Source organism: Lemur catta, chromosome 13 (genome assembly GCF_020740605.2).
Source record: "Lemur catta isolate mLemCat1 chromosome 13, mLemCat1.pri, whole genome shotgun sequence".
NCBI classification, from domain to species: Eukaryota; Metazoa; Chordata; class Mammalia; order Primates; family Lemuridae; genus Lemur; species Lemur catta.
The window spans coordinates 4,509,068-4,528,649 of record NC_059140.1 but is presented as its reverse complement, the minus strand read 5'-3'; the positions used below and the strand labels follow the sequence as shown (position 1 = coordinate 4,528,649).

At 41.6% G+C, this 19,582-nt stretch overlaps 2 pseudogenes across 1 annotated transcript; both read right to left on the bottom strand.

Annotated features, from left to right (window-relative positions):
- Window positions 1-7,880: 7,880 nt before the first annotated feature.
- LOC123649352 lies at window positions 7,881-8,397 on the bottom strand (annotated as a pseudogene). Its single transcript, XR_006738995.1, has one exon. The product of XR_006738995.1 is annotated as a 60S ribosomal protein L24-like (transcript).
- Window positions 8,398-13,118: 4,721 nt separating this feature from the next.
- On the bottom strand, window positions 13,119-17,251 carry LOC123649438 (annotated as a pseudogene).
- Window positions 17,252-19,582: the final 2,331 nt, after the last annotated feature.

Sequence of the window (19,582 nt, the reverse complement as noted above, 5' to 3'; positions counted from 1 at the left end):
AAATGGCTATTCACTAGTTCTACTTTTTATCATACATTGTCATCTCAAGACATCTCCAAAGCTTAGATGTTGCAAAATAATGAAGTTTGTCCACAATAAACAGATACTTTACTAAAAATGCACATTGATATATGTGCATCCCTTTTGGCTATACCATAAGAATATATTAAGTAATTAAATAGAAACATATCTTCTTGCTAATACTTTAATAATATAGATCTGATAATGACTTTGCTTAGAAACATTATACTTAGTGTGCTCTGTTGCTTTGTGTTTGACTTTAAATTGAGCATTAAGGGAATGTAATATTTTAATCGGAACTCTGCAGTTGTTTTATCTAGAGGCCTGTTGCCATTTTTGTCTTCTATGAAATTTTTGTCCCAAGAAAGGCAGGATTACATTTTTTCCTAACAGATTGAGTTGGTGTAGTGTATTCTTGGTTATCAAAATACTCACATAGCTTTGGGATTTTCGATTGGTAAATATTCATGGTGTGTGAAAAAGCATGATGCATACTGTACTATCTCAGTCCCATAAAATTGGATGTTGTGTATGTGTCAGGATCTAGAAGGACACGTCCAACTGTAAACTGCTTATGATTGTGGATGACTTTGTTCTTTGCATCTTGTGTTTTTCAGTTTCCTATATTGTATATATTAACTTTAAAAAAAAAAGGTTATTTTAAAAACTTGAAAAAAAAAATCTCTTTGCCAAATGATTCAGTCATAGTTAATGGAAAAAGAAATCACCTCACCCTAACTCTGACGGCTGAAATTTCAGCTGTGATAGGACAGGAGGATGAAAGTCATTCAGAGGTGGGTTTTAGAGTGGTTGAGCCTACACTCATAATTAAAATGTTATGGAGGAAGTGCATCTTGTCTGCAGCTGTTACAACTTAATCTGGATTTATCCCATGCGACGAACAGTTCATCTATGACTCTTCACAGGCTTTAAATCATGAATAAATATTGATTAATTGCTTCTCTACAAATGCACAACTCTTGAACCGTCTGGAATTGCCCAGGATGGAAATATTACTTCCTCTGCACAATGAGCCATTCATGATCCTGCACTGAAAGCGTGGCCTCTGAACTGTTGATAGGAGGAGCTTGTACAAGAATGTATTAATGAATCAATCACATTACTAAACATGCTTTTTAGATAAACTGACTTTTTTAAGAAAATAGTAAGACTGTCTTAACCAAGGCAGCAGTGTGTGATTTACATTCCGGTGTAAACTCTTTGTCTTGTCCAGCACTTTTGGGTAGCACGGACTTAGAGATTTGCTTTCTGCATCTTGGTGAAGTGAACTGTTGCAGACTGCCCCTGCTGCAAACGCTTCCACACGCTCCATGACACGCTCGATACATAATGTGACTAAAACACACAGCTGAGCTTGAAAGAGAGAAGAACCTCTGGACATTAGGAAAGAAAAACTGGCTTGATAAGCTTAAGAGTTTACCCCCAGTGGCTCAGAGGAATATCTGGATAGATAAAGACCTCGCAGGACTACTATTTAAATCCATGAGGTTTTCCACGCTATTAGAACTAAAAAATGAGTAAAGTGGCTGGATAGAATATCAATCTGCAAACGTCAACAGCGTGAAGTTGGAAAAAAAAAATCATTCTTTTCCACCACAGTCGTAAAGGTGGGATCAAGAATGAAGCACCAGTGGATGCTGACTACACCCAAGGGGCATTTTAATGAAGAACAGGATACTCGCCTGAGAGCATTTCTGCACAGATGACTAATCAGTTACAAAAGACAACTAGTAACTATCTCTGGTCCAGAAACTGGACAATACCTTGATCATATAATAAAAAATAGGATCAATGAGAGCAGATGGGCATTTGCTTTTAGGTGAAATACCCTGAGAACCCGTACCGCCTGTGCAGACTTCTGGATGAGAATGTGTACCCAGAGTCTAATCATCAGGCTACATCAGAAAAACTCCAAATGGGGAAGTTCAACTGTTAATAAAAACGGGAGGAGGACTGTATTCTTCATGAATGTCAATGTCAATGTTGACAGTGGCTAAATCTGGTGGGGGTTATGCAGCTTTTCTGTACCCATGGTATTATTTCCAAATGGAAAGTTAAAAATTAAAATAATTAACAGCATTCCTAAGTACCTGCAATTCAAAATGTAGTAAAAATCCTACTAAATCATAGCAATAAAAATGATCAGGTATCTGGAATAAATCTATCAAAAATTATTCAAAAATCATACAAAAGAAAACCTAAATAAAGGGAGAGATGTGTCATACTTATGGATGGGAAGATTCAAAAGCAGCACGATGCCAGTGCCCTTACAGTAAACTAGGATCCAGTGTAATCGCAACGAACATACTAAAAAGGGTTTTCATGGGATTAAGGAAGGTGATTTTTAAACCACTTTGTTTAGGTATGATTGACATACAAAAAACTGAACATAGTTAATGTCTACAACTTGGCAAGTTTGGAAATAAATATACATGTAATAAACCATCACCACAATCAAGGCCATAAACCCATCCTTCACCTCCAAAAGGTTCCTCCTGCCTCATTATTAATTAGTTAATTAATTTATCAATATGTTTTCCTTTGTAATAAGATCATCTTCTTAGCAAATTTTCATGCATACAACACAGTATCAGTAACTATTGGCTCCATGTTGTGGTAGTAGATCTCCAGAACTTACTCATCTTGCATAACTGAAACTTTGTACATTTTGAGTGACACCTCCCCGTTTCTCTTTACCACTAGCCTCTAGTAACCACCATTCTACTCTTTAGTTCTGTGGATTTGAGTATTTTATTATCATCTGACATGTAAGTAAGGTCCATCCATGTTGTTGCAAATGGCAGGCTTTCCTTTGTGAAGGCTGAATAAAATTCTGTTGTATGTATACATCGCATTTTCTTTATCCATTGATCCGCTGATGGACATTTAGGATCTTTCCATATCTTGAGATTGTAGATAATGCTGCAATAAATGTGGGAGTGCCGATATCTCTTAGAGATTCTGAATTCAAATTCATTGGATATATACCCAGAAGTCAGATTGTTGGATCATATGGTAGTTCTATTTTTAGTTTTTCAAGGAAACTCCATGCTAATTTCTGTAGTGACTGCACTAATTTACATTGCCACCAACAGTGTGTAAGTGTTCTCTTTGCTCCACATCCTTACTAACACTTGTTATCTTTTGTCTTTTTGATAGTAGCCATTCTAAGGGATATGAGACAATATCTCATTGTGATTTCGATTTGCATTTCCACAGTGATTTGTGGAGGCGTATGTATTTCTTCATCTCCATTTTATACGGATGAGAATGTGACTTACAGAGGTTGCATTAATCAAGATAGGCATGGAGGCAGGCAGGAGCCTGAGTGAGGATGTGCCCACCGCTCCCACTGAGCGGTGCTTCTCGGGGGGTGGTGGGCTCCCTTCCTCAGAATCACTTAAAGCTCTTGTTTATAGTATTCCTCCTGACTCAGTGCCAGTGCGACAGACCTAGAGACACCAAGGGCGGGCATGTAGCTGTGCTCCTTTAACAGTCTGGTTTCGTTTGGGAGGGGTGGGGGCTTGTGATTGGGAAGGGCAACTGAGGGGGCTCTGACATGAGGGTAGGTTATGTGAGTGTTTGCTCTATAATTTTTCAGACTCTACATTAACATTTTTAAACTTTTGATTTTGAAATAGTTATAGATTTAAAGAGGTTACAAAAGTGATAAAGAGGTACCATGCACACTTCATCCAGTGTTTGCCTACATCTTACATGAGTATAGTACGGTATCAAAACCAGGAAAGCGACATCAGTGCAGTGCGCGTGCGTGTTCTGTGCTGTCTCGTTGGGCATGTCGACTCCTGTAACCACCACCACAGTCAAGATACAGAACGAGTTTTTCCATTTATTTTTAGTTGATATGTAACAATTGTACATATTTATGGGATGGACAGTGATATTTTGATGTATGTATAAATGTGTAATGATCAAATCAGGATAATTAGTATTACAATCACCTTGGATATTTATCATTTGTGTTATGAACATTCAAAGTTCTCTCTTCTAGCTTTTTAAAAATATTATTAACCAGATTCACCCAACACTGGAACTCATTCCTCCCATCAGTCGCAACTTTGAAGATACAGAACTATTCTGTCACCACAAAGGACTCCTTCCTGCTGTCGCTTTGTAACCACACTCCATACCCGTCTTTCAATATCCCTGGGCTCCGACAACCACCAATCTCTTTTTTATTTCTATAATTTTGTCATTTCAAGAATTTTACATAATTATATATAAATTAAATACTACAGTGTGTGACCTTTTGAAATTACCTATTTTACTCAATATAATGCCCTTGAGATCTAAGTGGGCACAGTTATAGCTATTCAGCTCCTTTTCATTGTGGAATAGTATTCTATGGTGTGGGTGTAGCACAGTTTGTTGGATGATTCACCTGCTGGAGGACATCTGGATTGTTTCCATTTGTGCCTGTTACACAATAACCTGATAGAAACATTCGTGTACAGGTTTTTGTATAAACTTACATTTTGTTTCTCTAGGATAAATGCCCAGGAGTGTAGTTGCTGGGTGGTATGTTAGTTGCACACATAGTTTTTTTTTTTTTTTAAAGAAACTACCAAACTGAGTAACTGTACCATTTAGCATTATCACTGGCAATGTATGAGTGATCCAGTTTTTCTGTATCTTCACCTACATTTGGTCTTGTTACTATTTTTTTTTAAATTTTAACCAATCTGATATGTGTTTAGTGATATCTCATTAGAGTTTCATTTTGCATTTACATACTAGCTAATGATGTTAAACACTTTTAAAGTGCTTATTTGCCATTTGTATATCCTCTTTGGTGAAATGTGGTCATACCTTTCTAACTGAATTATTATTTTTACTGTTGAGTTTTAAGAGTTCTTTCTCTATTCTTGATATGAGTCCTTCATCAGATAGATGTGTTGCAAATCTTTCCTCCCAGTCTGTAGGACTGTCTTTTTGTCCTCTTAACAGGGTCTTTCTCAGAGCAAAAGTTCTAAATGTTGATGAATTTTCATTCGTCAAGTTTTTCTTTTATGGATTGTGCTTTTTACGTGTTATCTAGGAACTGTTTATTAAGTCCTAGATTGTGAAGATTTTCTATGTTGTCTTCTAAAAAAATTTGTTTTGGTTTTACATTTAAATCTTACATTATTTTACAAATATTTTCTGTAGGTATTTTGTATTTCACAAATACACACACACAAACACACGAACAAGGGTGGCAGGATAGAGAGTGGTTATGCTTGGGAGAGAGGTTTGCAGTTTTGATTTTGGGGAAAGTGACATTTAGCAGGGCTTCCACGGAGGCGGGGAGGAAGGGCATGCAGCTATGGGAGGGGACAGTGGTCTAGGGAGAGAAAACCACAAGTCCAAGTGTCCTCATGGGCCTCTGGTTTGAGGAACTGCTGAGAGGCCCACGTGGCTGGAGTGGAATGAGCTGGGGTAGTTGAGGGAGATGATGTTGCTGAGTGGGAGGGTCTAGGAAGGGGCCTTAGCTTCCACTCTGCATGAGATGAGGGAGTCGCTGGAAAATCTTGAGAAGAGGAGTGAGGGCATCTGACATATTTTAGCATCTTAGCTGTGGCTGCTGTGTTGAGAAAAGGCTGAAGGGAAAAGGTGAAGGTGGGAAGGCTGAAGTCTAGACACGTGGGAGCCAATCTACAGGCATTCGTGGTGAGACATCAGCCCGAGTCAATGGAGTCCCAAGCAGCAGACGTGACAGGCATGGTCCGATTGTGGCTACATATATGAAGAAAGACGTCTAATGATAGTGTACGAGAAATGAAGAGAAGTCATGGCAACAAGGGGTTTTCCTGAAAAATTGGCAGGGTGGAGTTGTCATTGATTGGGACTGATAAGATGATAAGACCCTAAGAAAAGCAAGTGGGGAGGGGGAGATTAGGAGTTAGGATAAAATCAAATCCAGTTTATCCATCTGCAAAGCCTCCTTTTCTTAGAAACCGTGCCTCACAGAGCAGCCACAGGTACTGCCACCTGCTTGTCATCCACAGATAGACAAAGCCTCCTCGTCTTTTACTGAGGATGAACTGATTGTTGACTCAGCAAAACCGAACCTTCTGCTTTGCTCCAAGATCTCATCCACTCCTGGCCAGCTCAGAGGTGCAGCTCCAGCAGCTCTCGCCATGTAATTCTCTCTCCCACTGGAACATTCTCATCAGCATAGACGTGTGCTGTGGTTTTTCTAACTAAAGTTTCAAGAGACACCCTTGGCTTTTTACGCCTGATCCTTCTGGGACCATTTTCTTTCTTTTCTCTCTTGACCAAGTATTTACCTACTAAACTATTTCTCTTCTCTTTTTATAGCAAAACATCAAAAATATTCAATTTCTCTTTTCCCATTTTTCTCTTTTTTAGAGCTCACCCAGCTCCACCCTTCCTGGCTCCCCTGCTGTTGTTTACATCTTGTCACCATCCTACTTGTCTGTGACATTCTCTCTGGCAAATCTCACAGCTTTTTACCTCCTTCAAACTTTTCTTCAGATGTCGCTCCTGCTTCCTGAAGCCTCATCTGATGAATCCATTTAAGTTATTTCCCTCCATCCTTACACTTGCTTCCTTCTGTGACCTTTATCCTTCAGACCAACATATCTAGTTTATTTATTGCCTCTTTTTCTCACTTTCATGTAAGTTCCATGAAAGCAGGGATTTCTATTTCACTCCCTGTTGATCACCCAGTGCCTAGGACGATGTATTAGACACGTTAGGCACTCAGTGTGTATTTGCTCAATTAATGTTCCTGTGCTTATGGGTCAGCCGCGTAAAGCTGCACACACACACACCCCTCTGTTGAACTTAGAGTTTAATTTGAGGAAAAATTACATTTTTATGATGTGTCACACCAGCTGTGATCAATTATACATCTATCCCATTATCCTCCTTTCTTATCTTTCAGTAATTGTTTTTTTAATTTTTTTATTTCATCAAATTATGGGGGTACAAATTTTGGTTACACGTTATAATTTTGCCATATCCCAGCCTTGATTTGAGGTGTGCCCTTCCCCCCTACAATGCTCACTGCGTCCATTGGTTGTGAGCTTACCCCCCCAACCCCCCTACTCTGAAAGAATATTGCTACCGTGTGAGCACCTTAGTGTTGATCAGTCAGTGCCAGTTTGGTGGCAAGTGCATGTGGGGCCTATTCTTCCATTCTTGTGATACCTCACTTTGGAAGATGGGCTCAATCTCTATCCAGGAAAACATAAGAGGTGCTAGATCACATCAATTTTTTTATCATTGAGTAGTATTCCATTGTATACATATACCATATTTTATTAATCCACTCATGGATTGACGGGCACTTGGGTCGTTTCCACATCCTTGCAATAGTGAATTGTGCTGCCATAAACATTCGAGTGCAGATGTCTTTATTATAGAATGTCTTTTGTTCCTTTGGGTAGATGCCTAATAGTGGTGTTGCTGGATGAAATGGTAGTTCTACTTGTAGCTCTTTGAGGAATCTCCAAATTCTTCCCACATACGTTGCACTAGTTTGCAGTCCCACCAGCAGTGTAAGAGTGTTCCAATCTCTCCACATCCTTGCCAGCATTTGTTGCTTTGGGATTTTTTGATAAAGACCAATCTCACTGGGGTTAGGTGATATCTCATTGTGGTTTTGATTTGCATTTCCCTAATGGTTAGAGATGTTGAGCATTTTTTTATGTTTGCTGGCCATTATTCTCTCTTCTTTTGAAAAGTTTCTGTTCATGTCCTTCGCCCATTTATTGATGCTTAGTCATTGCCTCAGTATGTATTAATATCTTCTACAACTTTTAAAGTTAGAATTATATATATATATATATATACACACACACATATATATATTTTTTAGAGTTGGATCTTTATTTAAAAACCTGATCTGTCAACTTAGCATTTTCCACCAACTCGGGGAGCAGAAACCTTCACAGGCTTTACAATCTTTTGCTTAGGTGCTGCCTTTGTAGGTGCCTTAGCAGCAGCCATTGCAGTCTTTTTAGATGCTTGCTTAGCCTTTTTTGCTTCCTTTGCAGCCCTGATAGCTTGTTCTCGTTGAGCCTTTCTAACTTCAGATTTCTGATTTCGCTTGCCCATTATATCAGCAAGAGATGCACCAGTGATGGCCCTCTGGAATTTCACTGCATGGCGAGTTCCTTTCTTTTGAATTTCCTCCGACTGTCCCTTTTTGTGCTTCCTTCTGTAGAGTACAGTCCAGTTTATCTGCCGAGGATTTCTCTTAGAAAGGAACGCCGACTCGCATTTTGCATTCAGAAATTGGAAAACCTTGCCATCTGCTCTGGCCTAGCATCTCCCGTGTCTGGGGTAGATCTTGTACCCGCTGAAACTGCACAGCTCGACCTTCATTGCTGCAGCTCCACGGAAAAAGGAAAGATGGCGAAGAGCTATTTCTATATATTTTAACATTTTTGTAACCGTTATAGATGAGATTGTATTTCTATTACATTTTGTTATAGCCATTGTTGGCTTTTGAATGTACTGTATACAAGTAATATTTCATATTTATGTATAGTCAAACAATTGGACGGAGCTGACTTATTGTTCTAATAGTCTGCAAATGTTCCTGTCTTTTCTATAAGATATCACCTTCAAATAACATTTCTGCATCTTGTTTTCCTTTTCTCATACTTCTTATTTTTCCATCTTAGTTTATTAGATTATGTGCCTTTTACTATTTGGGGCAATAATGAATATCTTTGTTAAGTCCCAAACTTTAATGGGAATGAACCTAAGAGTCACAATCCCTGGTTTCTTTTAGAGTAAAATGCTATTTAGAAGTCACAATCAGGACTCTAGGTCCTGATTTCTTACTGGGTTTTATTTTATTATTTCAAAACATTAAGGGGGTACAAATGTTTTTGTTCAGTGGGTCACTTTTGTAATGCTTGAGTCATGGCTGTAAGTGTGTCCATCACCAGAATAGTGTTCATTGTACCTGTTAGGTAGGTTTTTGCTCCTTCCCTCCTCCCCCTTCCGCCCTGCTTGATTTCCAATGACTTGTACTTCTCTCTTGCACATGTGTGCCCCTCGGTTAGTTCCGACTTATTAGAGAGAACATGTGGTATTAGTTGTTCCATTCTTGAGATACTTCACTTAGGATAATGGTCTGAAGTTCCATCCAAGTTATTGCAAAAGGCATAAATTCATCATCCTTTTTTATGACTGGGTAGAACTCCGTGGTATACATATACCACATTTTGTTAATTCACTCCTGAATGAATGTGAACTTCGGTCGATTCCACATCCTTGCAATTGTAAATTGTGCTGCAATAAACATTTGAGTGCAAGTATCTTTTTGATAAAATGACTTCTTTTCCTTTGGGTAGATACCCAGTGGTAGGATTGCTGGATCAGATGGTAGGTCTACTTTTAGTTCTTTGAGAAATCTCCATACTGTTTTCCATAGAGGTTGTACTAATTTGCAGTCCCACCAACAGTGTATAAGCATTTTTCTCTCTGCATCCATGCCAGCATCTATTGTTTTTGGACTTTTTAATAAAAGCCATTATAACTAGGGTAAGGTGTTATCTCATTGTGGTTTAATTTGCATTTCCCTGATGATTAGTGACATTGAGCATTTTTCAAGTATTTGTTGGCCGTTTGTCTATCTTCTTTTGAAAAACTTCTCTTCATGTCTTTTGCCCACTTTTTAATGGGGTTGTTTGTGTTGTTTGTGTTGATTTGTTTGAGTTCTTTGTAGATTCTGGATATTAGCCCTTTATTGAATACATAATTTACAAATATTTTTCCCATTTTGTAGGTTGTCTATTGGCTCTGTTATTTCCTTAGCTATGTAGAAGGTTTTTAATTTAAACAGGTCCCATTTATTTATTTTTGTTGTTGCTATAATTTCCATTGGGGTCTTAGTCATAAATTCTTTGCCTAGGCCAATATCTAGAAGAGTTTTTTCTACATTGTCTTTTATAATTCTTATGATTTCATGCCTTACATTTAAGTCTTTTATCCATCTTGAATTAATTTTTGTGAGCCGTGAGAGATAAGTGTCCTGTTTGAGTCTTCTGCATGTGTCTGTCCAATTTTCCCAGCACCATTTATTGAATAGGGCTTCTTTTCCCCAGTGTACATTACTGTCTGCTTTGTCAAAGACCACTTGGCTGTATATAGATGGTTTAACAGCTCTGTTTTCTGTTCTGTTCCATTGGTCTGTGTGTTTATTTTTGTGCCAATACCATGCTGTTTCGGTTACTATAGCCTTGTAGTATAGCTTGGAGTCTGATAATGTGACCCTCCAGATTTGTTCTTTTTGCTTAAGGTTGCTTTGGCTATTTGGGCTCTTTTCTGGTTCCAAGCAAAGCATAGAATTATTTTTTCTAGATCGGTGAAATATGACGTTGATATTTCCCTGGGAATTGCATTGAATCTGTAAAGCACTTTGGGCAGTATGAACACTTTAACAATGTCGATTCTACTGATCCATGAGCGTGATATGTTTTTCCATTTGTTTGTGTCATCTGAGATTTCTTTCCTCAGTGTTTTGCAGTTCTCCTTGTAGAGATCTTTCAACTCCTTTGTTAAGCATATTCCTAGGTATTTTATTTTCTTTGTAGCTACTGTGAATGGTATTGAGTCTTTGATTTAATTCTGAGCTTGACTGTTATTGGTGTATAGAAATGCTGCAGATTTGTATGCATTGATTTTGTAACCTGAGACTTTACTGAATTTATTTATCAATTCCAGGAGTCTCTTGGTGGAGTCTGGATTGTTTTTATAAACAGAAAAACAAATCATTACTTCATAGTGGTGTTTCCAATTGTTAATTTCCTTGATTTTATATCTTTATTCTATTTTGTCTTACATGGAAAATCTTGGTTTCTGAGCATTTTATATATTTGATATAGATGAAACTGTCTATCTATCATCTATATATTTCTAAATAATTTCAAAATAACACAAAAAATCAAGGCCACTGAATGTCCTTTAATATTTCTTCATGGTTCTTTTTTTTCTTTAAGATTTCCCTGTGCTGGCAGGGCGCGGTGGCTCACGCCTGTATTCCTAGCACTCTGGGAGGCCGAGGCAGGAGGATCGCTTGAGGTCAGGTGTTCAAGATTAGCCTGAGGAAGAGCGAGACCATGTCTCTACTAAAACATAGAAAAAAATTAGCCGGGCATGGTGGCGCCTGCCTGTAGTCCCAGCTGAGGCTGAGGCAGGAGGATCACTTGAGCCCAGGAGTTGGAGATTGCTGTGAACTAGGCTGATGCCACAGCACTCTAACCTGGGCAATGGAGCAAGACTCTGACTCAAAAAAAAAAAAAAAGATTTCCCTGTTAGGCACTTAGGCACTTGCCAGCTATAAATCCCTATAGAGATTATGCACTTTTGGCTGGGATTGAAGCCCATCCTGATTTTTCTTCACTGTAGATGAATTGCTTTTCAGACTAGATACGCTTAGATTATTTTTTTTATCTTTGAAGCTAAGTAACTTCATTACCATTTCTTTCAATGCTACATGCTCTGTTTCAGTTCTTGCCTTTTAATTTGGAGATCTTTAATTTTCTTTGATTTCAGAAACAACTTATTTTATTTTTAAGTAATTTCCAGTTGCATTAGTTTTTACCATTCTCTTCAGTGGCAAATACTTTTATGTTCATGAGATACCCTTAGTTTGCTATACTGTCATCTTTCTCTATTCTCATGATCTCTTTTATCTTTGCTGATTAATTTTCTGTAATTTTTCCCTTGATTGTTTTCTACAGCAGTTACTTTGCTTTTCATTCCTCTAAAGTGATTTTCATGGTGTTACAAGATTCAAAGTCTACAGACTTCAGAGCTCCAGGGGTCTGATTGGACCCTTGTTTACAATGTTGCCGCTCATGTTGCCCAGAAGTATGTCCATGTCACAGTGCTCACTAAAGCCACAGGGTTCCGAAGTGAGTGGGTTGAGGCCACTTCCCTTCTCTCCTCCCTCTCAACCACGGCACTTCCAGCCAGAGGGGGTGTCTGCTTCCCTCCTCCCGGGGCCAACCTCCTTCCACTGCAGATGGGGACCTCACATTAGCCACAGCCTGTATCCCTGCCTTCACCACTGTCTTCACTGCCAGGTATCACAGGGCAAGATCGTGACACCCCGACTCAACCATCGTCACTGTTACACCTCACCATCCATTTACTGTGTGACCTCGGGAGTTCCTTTATCTCTCTGTGTCTGTTTCCTTGTCCGTCAACACAGTGAAGGTTATTGCGTCCACCTCAATGGGTGTATGCGGATCAAATGCGTTAGCGTCTGTAAAGCATTTAGAATAGTGTCTGGCACACAAGAGGTGCTCTTAAAATCTCTCTTAATTATAAGTATTTCCAAGGAACTGGAACTGAAATCTTGGAATGGGATCACAAGTTAAGGTTGAATTGTTTCCACAATAATGGATCACAATGTGCCAGTGGTTAAGGGAAGTAGATTAGAATGGGGTCCCCAGGTTTAACCAAGGACAGATTTGTGATTGTGTGTGAGGCAGGACAAACAATGCCTGTTTTCAATCCTTGTGGCTTCACTTACTCCCATCCAGAACTCTCTTAATGGGCATATGCTTCCTAAATTTTTAGGAGTTATTGTCCTCATGGTCATCACCATATAGGTCAGTAATGTTGTTATTTATGATAATGAGCTTTTGTTTAAGCATCTTTATGTGTTTTGAACTCTGCAGCATTCTCTGTAACTCTATGTTGTACTCTCTCAAAAAATCACGTTGAAGTCCTAACCCCCAGCACTTCAGAGTTTGTATAGTATTTGGAGATAGGGTTTTTAAGGAGGTAATTAAGTTAAAATTAGGGCCTGCTGGAGTGGGCCCGAATCCAATATGACAGGTGTCCTTCTAAGGAGAGAAGATTGGGACCCAGACATACTCAGAGGGAAGACAGCCAACCACAGGCCAAGGAGAGAGGCCTCAGAGAAAGCAACCCTGCTGACTGATGCCTGGATCTCAGATTTCTATTCTCTAAAACTACGAGGAAATGAATTTCTATTGTTTAAGCTACCCAGTCTGTGTTACTTCTGTATAAGAGCCCTAGAAAACTAATGCACTCTACTTAGAAGAGTTACTGGGCAAGGTCTACGCCCTGTGGTACTGATACAGATACCTAAATGAGATAGAGATAGCCAAATGAGCATGGGACACAGAAGTGCTTTTGATGATCAAATCAGGGATAATGAGATTTTAGCAGCACTTGTATAATGTGAATAATTGTGGTGAAAGGAATCAAGTAAAATTTGAAAACTTTCTTTCGCTAGCAAATCGAACTTCATCAAAATTTAAAACATTTGCTGTGTGAAAGATCTTGTTAAAAGAATGAAAAGACAAGTTACAGACTTGGGGAAAATATTTCCAAACCACATATGTGGCAAAAGACTTATATCTAGACTATATAAGGCAATCTCAAATTCAACAAACAAACCAATTAGAAAATTGGCAAAATAGGTAAAAGACAAGGAGATGCACTAAAGAAGATAGACGAAGAGATGTTCATTACTAATGGCCATTGGGGAAATGCAAATTAAAACCCCAATGAAATGTCACTACACACTTGTCAGAATGGCTGAAATTTATGTGTGTGCATGTATGTATATATGTATAAAATGACGACACCAAATGCAAGGATGCAGAGAAACTGGATTGCTGAAACATAACTGACAGGAAGGATAAATTGCACAGCCACTCTGGAAAGAATATGACAGTTTCTTACAAAATTAGACATTCATTTATTATACAACCCAGCAATTGCACTCTTGGGCATTTAGCCCAGAGAAACACAAGCTTAATGATCACACAGAAACCTGTTAACAAATCTTCATGGCAGCTTTATTCATAATATCCTCAAACGGGAGACAATGCAGATGTCCTTCAATGGGAAAATGACTGGTACATCAACCCAGAGAATATTGTATGGCAATAAAAAGGAAAAAACTACTGATACATTCAACAACCTTAACGAATCTCCAGAACTATGCTGAATAAAAAAAGAAATTTTGAGATATTACATATTGTACAATTCCATTTGTAAAAATTCCTGAGTTGACAAAAATGTAGAAATAGAGGATAAATTAGTCATTGCCAGGACTTAAGGGGGCGGGTCTGGTGGCTCTGTGAGGGAGGGGGTGTGGCTGTAAAAGGCAGCAGGAGGCTGATATGTTCTGTGTCTGTGTGCGTCGGCGTCGGCATCCTGGTGACATTACTGCACTTCAGTTCCACGAGATGTTACCGGGGCATGAAGTGCTCGTGGGATCTCTTCCTTAATTCTTACAACGACATCGGTATCTATAATCACCTCAACACGCACTGTTTAATTGGAAACGAATCCATTGTAGCTGACACATTGAAAACGCCTGAATCATAGGCTTGTGTAAGGGTTTTGAGATTATTTTTTTCTTTTGGGTATTTCGTGAGTGGGAACTTGTATATCTGCTTCTTGTCATGATTCTGATCAGACATGGTGCTCTTTCCCAAGAGCGAGTGGCATGCGGGAATTACATTGAATAGGATCCATAAGCTGGCCCTAGCTTTGTCTTCCTCCTAATTTGCATTTTGTATTTCTTTTGTAGTGTTAAGAGCTGTGTGTCACATACGGGAGCCAGTTTCTAACCCATGGTCTTGCTCTAAACTCACACTTGTATCGGCTCCTTTGTGAGTTGGGGCTAGGAGTGTGCCTGTGCATTTCTGCTTTGCTTCTGGTCGGTTCCATATTAGTCTTTGCCCACAATGGGTGAAATAGCCAGATAGGCGGCAGGCTGGCAGGCAGGACGGGAAGATTTATTTTGTTTCGTGTTATTTTATTATTTTTATTTTATTTTATGTTATGTTATGTTATGTTATGACAGAGTCTTGCTCTGCTGCCCAAGCTAGAGTGCCGTGGCGTCAGCCTAGCTCACAGCAACCTCAAACTCCTGGGCTCAAGTGATCCTCCTGCCTCTGCCTCCCGAGTAGCTGGGACTACAGGCATGCACCACCATGCTTGCCTAATTTTTTCTATTTTTAGTTGAGATGGGGTCTCACTCTTGCTCAGGCTGGTCTCAAACTCCTGACCTCAAGTGATCCTCCCACCACAGTCTCCCAGGATTACAGGCGTGAGCCACCATACCCGGCCTTACAGAGGTGGCTTGCTCTTCCCTGTTTGTGTTCTGTTTGTGTTCCATTCTTGTTAATTTGACCCTAGCAACGCTTTTTTCTCCCTGGCAGTTGCAGATTATTAAGTAGCAGCAGTTGCATCAACTTACATCAAGATTCCTCAATGTATTGAGAGCACAGCCAGCATCTCTTTGATAAAAGCACAGCCAGCCACGTCCCCTACTCATCAGTAGGAGGTCTAAGAGTTTCTGCTCCTCAGGGCCACCAGCTTTTAACAATTCCAATCTTTCTCTTGTGTTCTTCCAGTACTAGGAGTTGTGGCTGCTTCCTTTTTGCCTTTTCCCTCCTTCAATATTAGTTAATGATTTCTTATAAAAAATTCTCTCTTTTAAAATGACTGGAGTGGTTTTCATTTTCTGATAGTAGCCTGACAGGAGCAATGCTATACCTATATTTAAATTAAAAAATAACATTGAAGACCGGGCGCAGTGGCTCACATAATCCCAGCACTCTGGGAGGCTGAGACGGGAGGATCACTTGAGGCCAGGAGTTTGAGACCAGCCTGAGCAAGAACGAGACCCCGTCTCTGCTAAAAATAGACCCCCATCTCTACAGGTGAGGTGGTGTGTGCCTGTAGTCCCAGCTACTCAGGAGGCTGAGGCAGGAGGATCACTTAAATCCAGGAGTTTGAGGTTGCTGTGAGCTATGATGGCGCTATTGCACTCTAGCCAGGTGACAGAGTGAGACTGTGTCAAATAAATAAGGAAGGAAGGAAGGAAGGAAGGAAGGAAGGAAGAAAGGAAGGAAGGAAGGAAGGAAGGAAGGAAGGAAGGAAGGAAGGAAGGAAGGAAGGAAGGAGAAAGAAAAGAAAGAAAGAGAAAGAAAAGAAAGAAAGAAAAAGAAAGAAACAAAGAAAGAAAGAAAAGAAAGAAAGAAAGAAAGAAAGAAAGAAAGAAAGAAAGAAAGAAAGAAAGAAAGAAAGAAAGAAAGAAAGAAAGAACGTACATTGCTGGTGCATCAAATTTTACTTTTGATCCTTCCGCTGTCTAGATAAAGCCCTCCCGTTGGCCCTTTTATTGTAGTTAGCACTGATAATTGAGTCTCTCTGATGCATGAAGTGCCACGTGTTAAATCCTGTGAGTAACTGAATCAGACGAAAGCTGATCTCCCCATTGATTCTGAGCCCCTCACCCCTCGCCGGCCATTCTGTCTTTCCCAAATAGCCTCTTGAGAGCTCCCTTCACATCCTTGTTCCTCAAAGTGTAGATGAGGGGGTTGAGCGTGGGGGTCACCAGTGTATAGAAAGGAGTTAGGAATTTCCCTCCCTTCTGGGAAAATGGCTCTGGGGCTGGATGTGGACAGCAGTGACACCGCAGTAGAAGAGGAAGACGACCGCCAGGCGGGAGAGCAGGTGCGGGAGGCCTTGCTCCTCCCCTCGCGGGACTGGGTGGTCAGCACCGCCGGGGCGATGCGACCGTAGGAGACGAGGACGAGCGGGAGCGGCCCCATCAGGAAGACGGCTCCGACCACTGAGGTCTCCAGTTCGTTGGCCCGCGTGTCCCCGCAGGCCAGGCGGATCAGTGCGGGGGCCTCACGGACAAAGCCATCCACCCGGTGGTGGTGGCAGAAGGGCAGCTTCATGGTGGTGGGGGACTGCACCAAGGTGCCAAACACCCCGCTAGTCCAGACCAGGAATGCCAACTTCTGACACAGGTGTGGGTGCATTATGGCCCCAGAGTGCAGGGGCGGCACACAGCCACGCAGCGGTCGAAGGCCGTGACCAGCAGCAGCACACACTCGGCAGCTCCCAGTCCCAGGAAGATGTGGAGTTGAGCTGCACATCCCAGGAAGCTGACGGTCTTGTCTGGGCCCCAGAGGTTGGCCAGCATCGGGGGAATGCAGCTGGTGGTGAAGCCGAGGTCCGGGAAGGAGAGCTGCCCGAGGAGGAAGTACATGGGGGTGTGCAGGTGGGGGTCTATACGGGACGGGATTATGATGGTGACGTTGCCCGCTAGGGTGACCATGTAAAAGATAGTCACGGCCACAAAGAGGATCTTTTCCAGCCTGGGGGGATCTGAGAAGCCCAAAAGGACGAAGCTATCGAGGATGGTGTCATTGTCCATGTCAGCACCCACCTGGCATCAAGAAGGGCAACACATCAAGTGGAAAACTATCTGCAGAAGGCAGAGAGAACTGGGATTTGATTTTAGTAAAATTGCCTATTCTGTATTAATATTCTGTCTGCACATTTACTGGCCTTTCCTTCATATCATTTCCTTCTTGGACATTTCACAGGCTTATTTCTTCAGACTCGGGTGACTCTAGCAAGCTGCTACAAAGCTAGAATATAGCAGGTGACCCTTTCTATCTTTTGGGCGATAGCATTACTTGATTCTTCTACCCTTTTCTTTAGAATCAAAGCTATCCTTTCACTTCTGCTTAAGTGACTTCAGGTTAACAGTTGTGTTTTCCAGTTCACAAAAACGAAAACGAAAAACCAATTTTACTTCTGTTGTCAGCCTGAGTCATATCCACCTCTTTCCTACTGAGCAGAATTCTTCATCTAATGCTGGCTCACTCAGTGACATTTTCGTCAGGAAGTAGCGATGACACCGCCATGATCTCAGGAGCTGACGCTGCACTGCTCACGTCTCCTGCTTGCTGTTGTGGCAGAAACTGTAGCAAGCGGCCACTCAGCTGCTCTCTTCCCACATCGGCAAAAGCCTAGGTTAGTTGATCTTCCACTAGAAAATTTTAGTTTACTAGATGTGCTTGTCCTATTTTGCCCTCAACTCCATGGAGTTGGCTATGGTTTTCTATTAATGTCTGTGAGTCTCAAAACCTCCTATTGATTGAGTTTCAAAATTGCTTTAGGACCTTCTCAAGTTGCCGGCCCACCCTGCCAACTTCATGCTTCCTTTGGTGGGCTGCGACCCTCGTGGGAACGTCTGCAGGTATGAGGCACTGTTACTATTGGTAATTTGTTATTACCAATGGTCTCATTTGATCGAGCTGGGTTTAAAAAAAAAGCCACGGACACGCTCCTCTGTTCATGGCAGATCTCTCCTCTGTAAGCAGCCCTGGCTTGTCCAGTGGACTGGGCCCTGGACCTAAATCCCGCCAAGTCCCTGAGGCACTGGCCGTGAGGGTCGTCAGGAGGCTGGTCCCTGCCCTTCTTGCGCCATCTTTCTACTTGAACTCATCTTGATAGACCATGGAAAACCCCAGTCAAGACCTAAATAAACCACAGAGAGAAGAGCAGAGAACCCAGGCCCATGCCTTGTCTGGCCAGACACATTTAGCAAAGAGCAGAATAACAACAAAGAGGTAGACGTTGAGGGAAGGGCTCGGTCTCACCTAGATTTTGTGCACGTTGTCCATTTGGGGGGGACCAGGAAGTATGTCTGTGTCGAGCACTATGGATGTGATGACATGAGGCTACGGCAGAGGGGAACAGCGAAGCTCAGAACACCCCTCCTCCATGCTCTCTGTGGAACATGCTCCCTGAGTCCCCTCTAGAGTCTCCCGTCTGTTGCTGGCAGCGCTCCCGGGCCCCTTCCTTTCTGCCACCCACTCCCTCACACTGCAGTGTCAGCTTCCCTCAGTCAGGGACGCTGCAGCAGGCCCTGATGTCACACATCTCCTCCGGGGACACCTCTCTGCCATCCTCCTGGTTCAGGACTGACGTTTACAGGCTGTCTTCCCATAACGCAAATTTAGCATAATTAGCTAAACAATCATAACTAGGTCTCTCTTTGTTCCCTGCCCAGTGATCTCTGGCTCGTCCCCAACTCCGCACGCCTCCCACGGCCACAGCACTTGCGCCGTCTCTCGGAACGTGCTCCCGCCTCCCTCCGGCGCCCTGGCCGGCTTGCACCGTCCGTCCGTCCTGCCCAGCCTCCGGCCACTGTCGCCGCGCCTCTGTGGTGTCCGCCGCCTGCCCCGGGGGCCTCACAGTAATTGGTTTTATATCAGTTCCTCGGAATCTAGGGAAATGTTATCCTGGCTGCCACCTAACGATTTAATAGGATACATTTAAATCTCTCCCTATCTACATTCCAAATACTAGGACTGAAAATAATTTTTCAGCTTGTTTGTGTCATCCATGCTTACCTGCTACAGTTCTTTGTTATTAGATATTCAATAATTTAAAAAATAACACGTCTGATTCACACTTATTCATCCAATTTCATGCTGGATCGTATTTTCTCTCTCACGTGAGAATGACCTATGCTGCTCTCCTGCGAGTGGCCACGCTAGGCGTGGTCCCACCGTGGCAAAGCCCGGGAGCTCCAAGCAGACGCCAGCCCGCTCTGCTCATTAACCGCAGACCCCGATTTCTCAGGCTTCCGAAAACGCAGAGAACCTTCCGTCTGAACTGGGAAAACACACACGCTGGTCTTGAGGGATACCTTTGGGTAAGAAGGATGTGATATTTGTGCGTGGGATTTTTA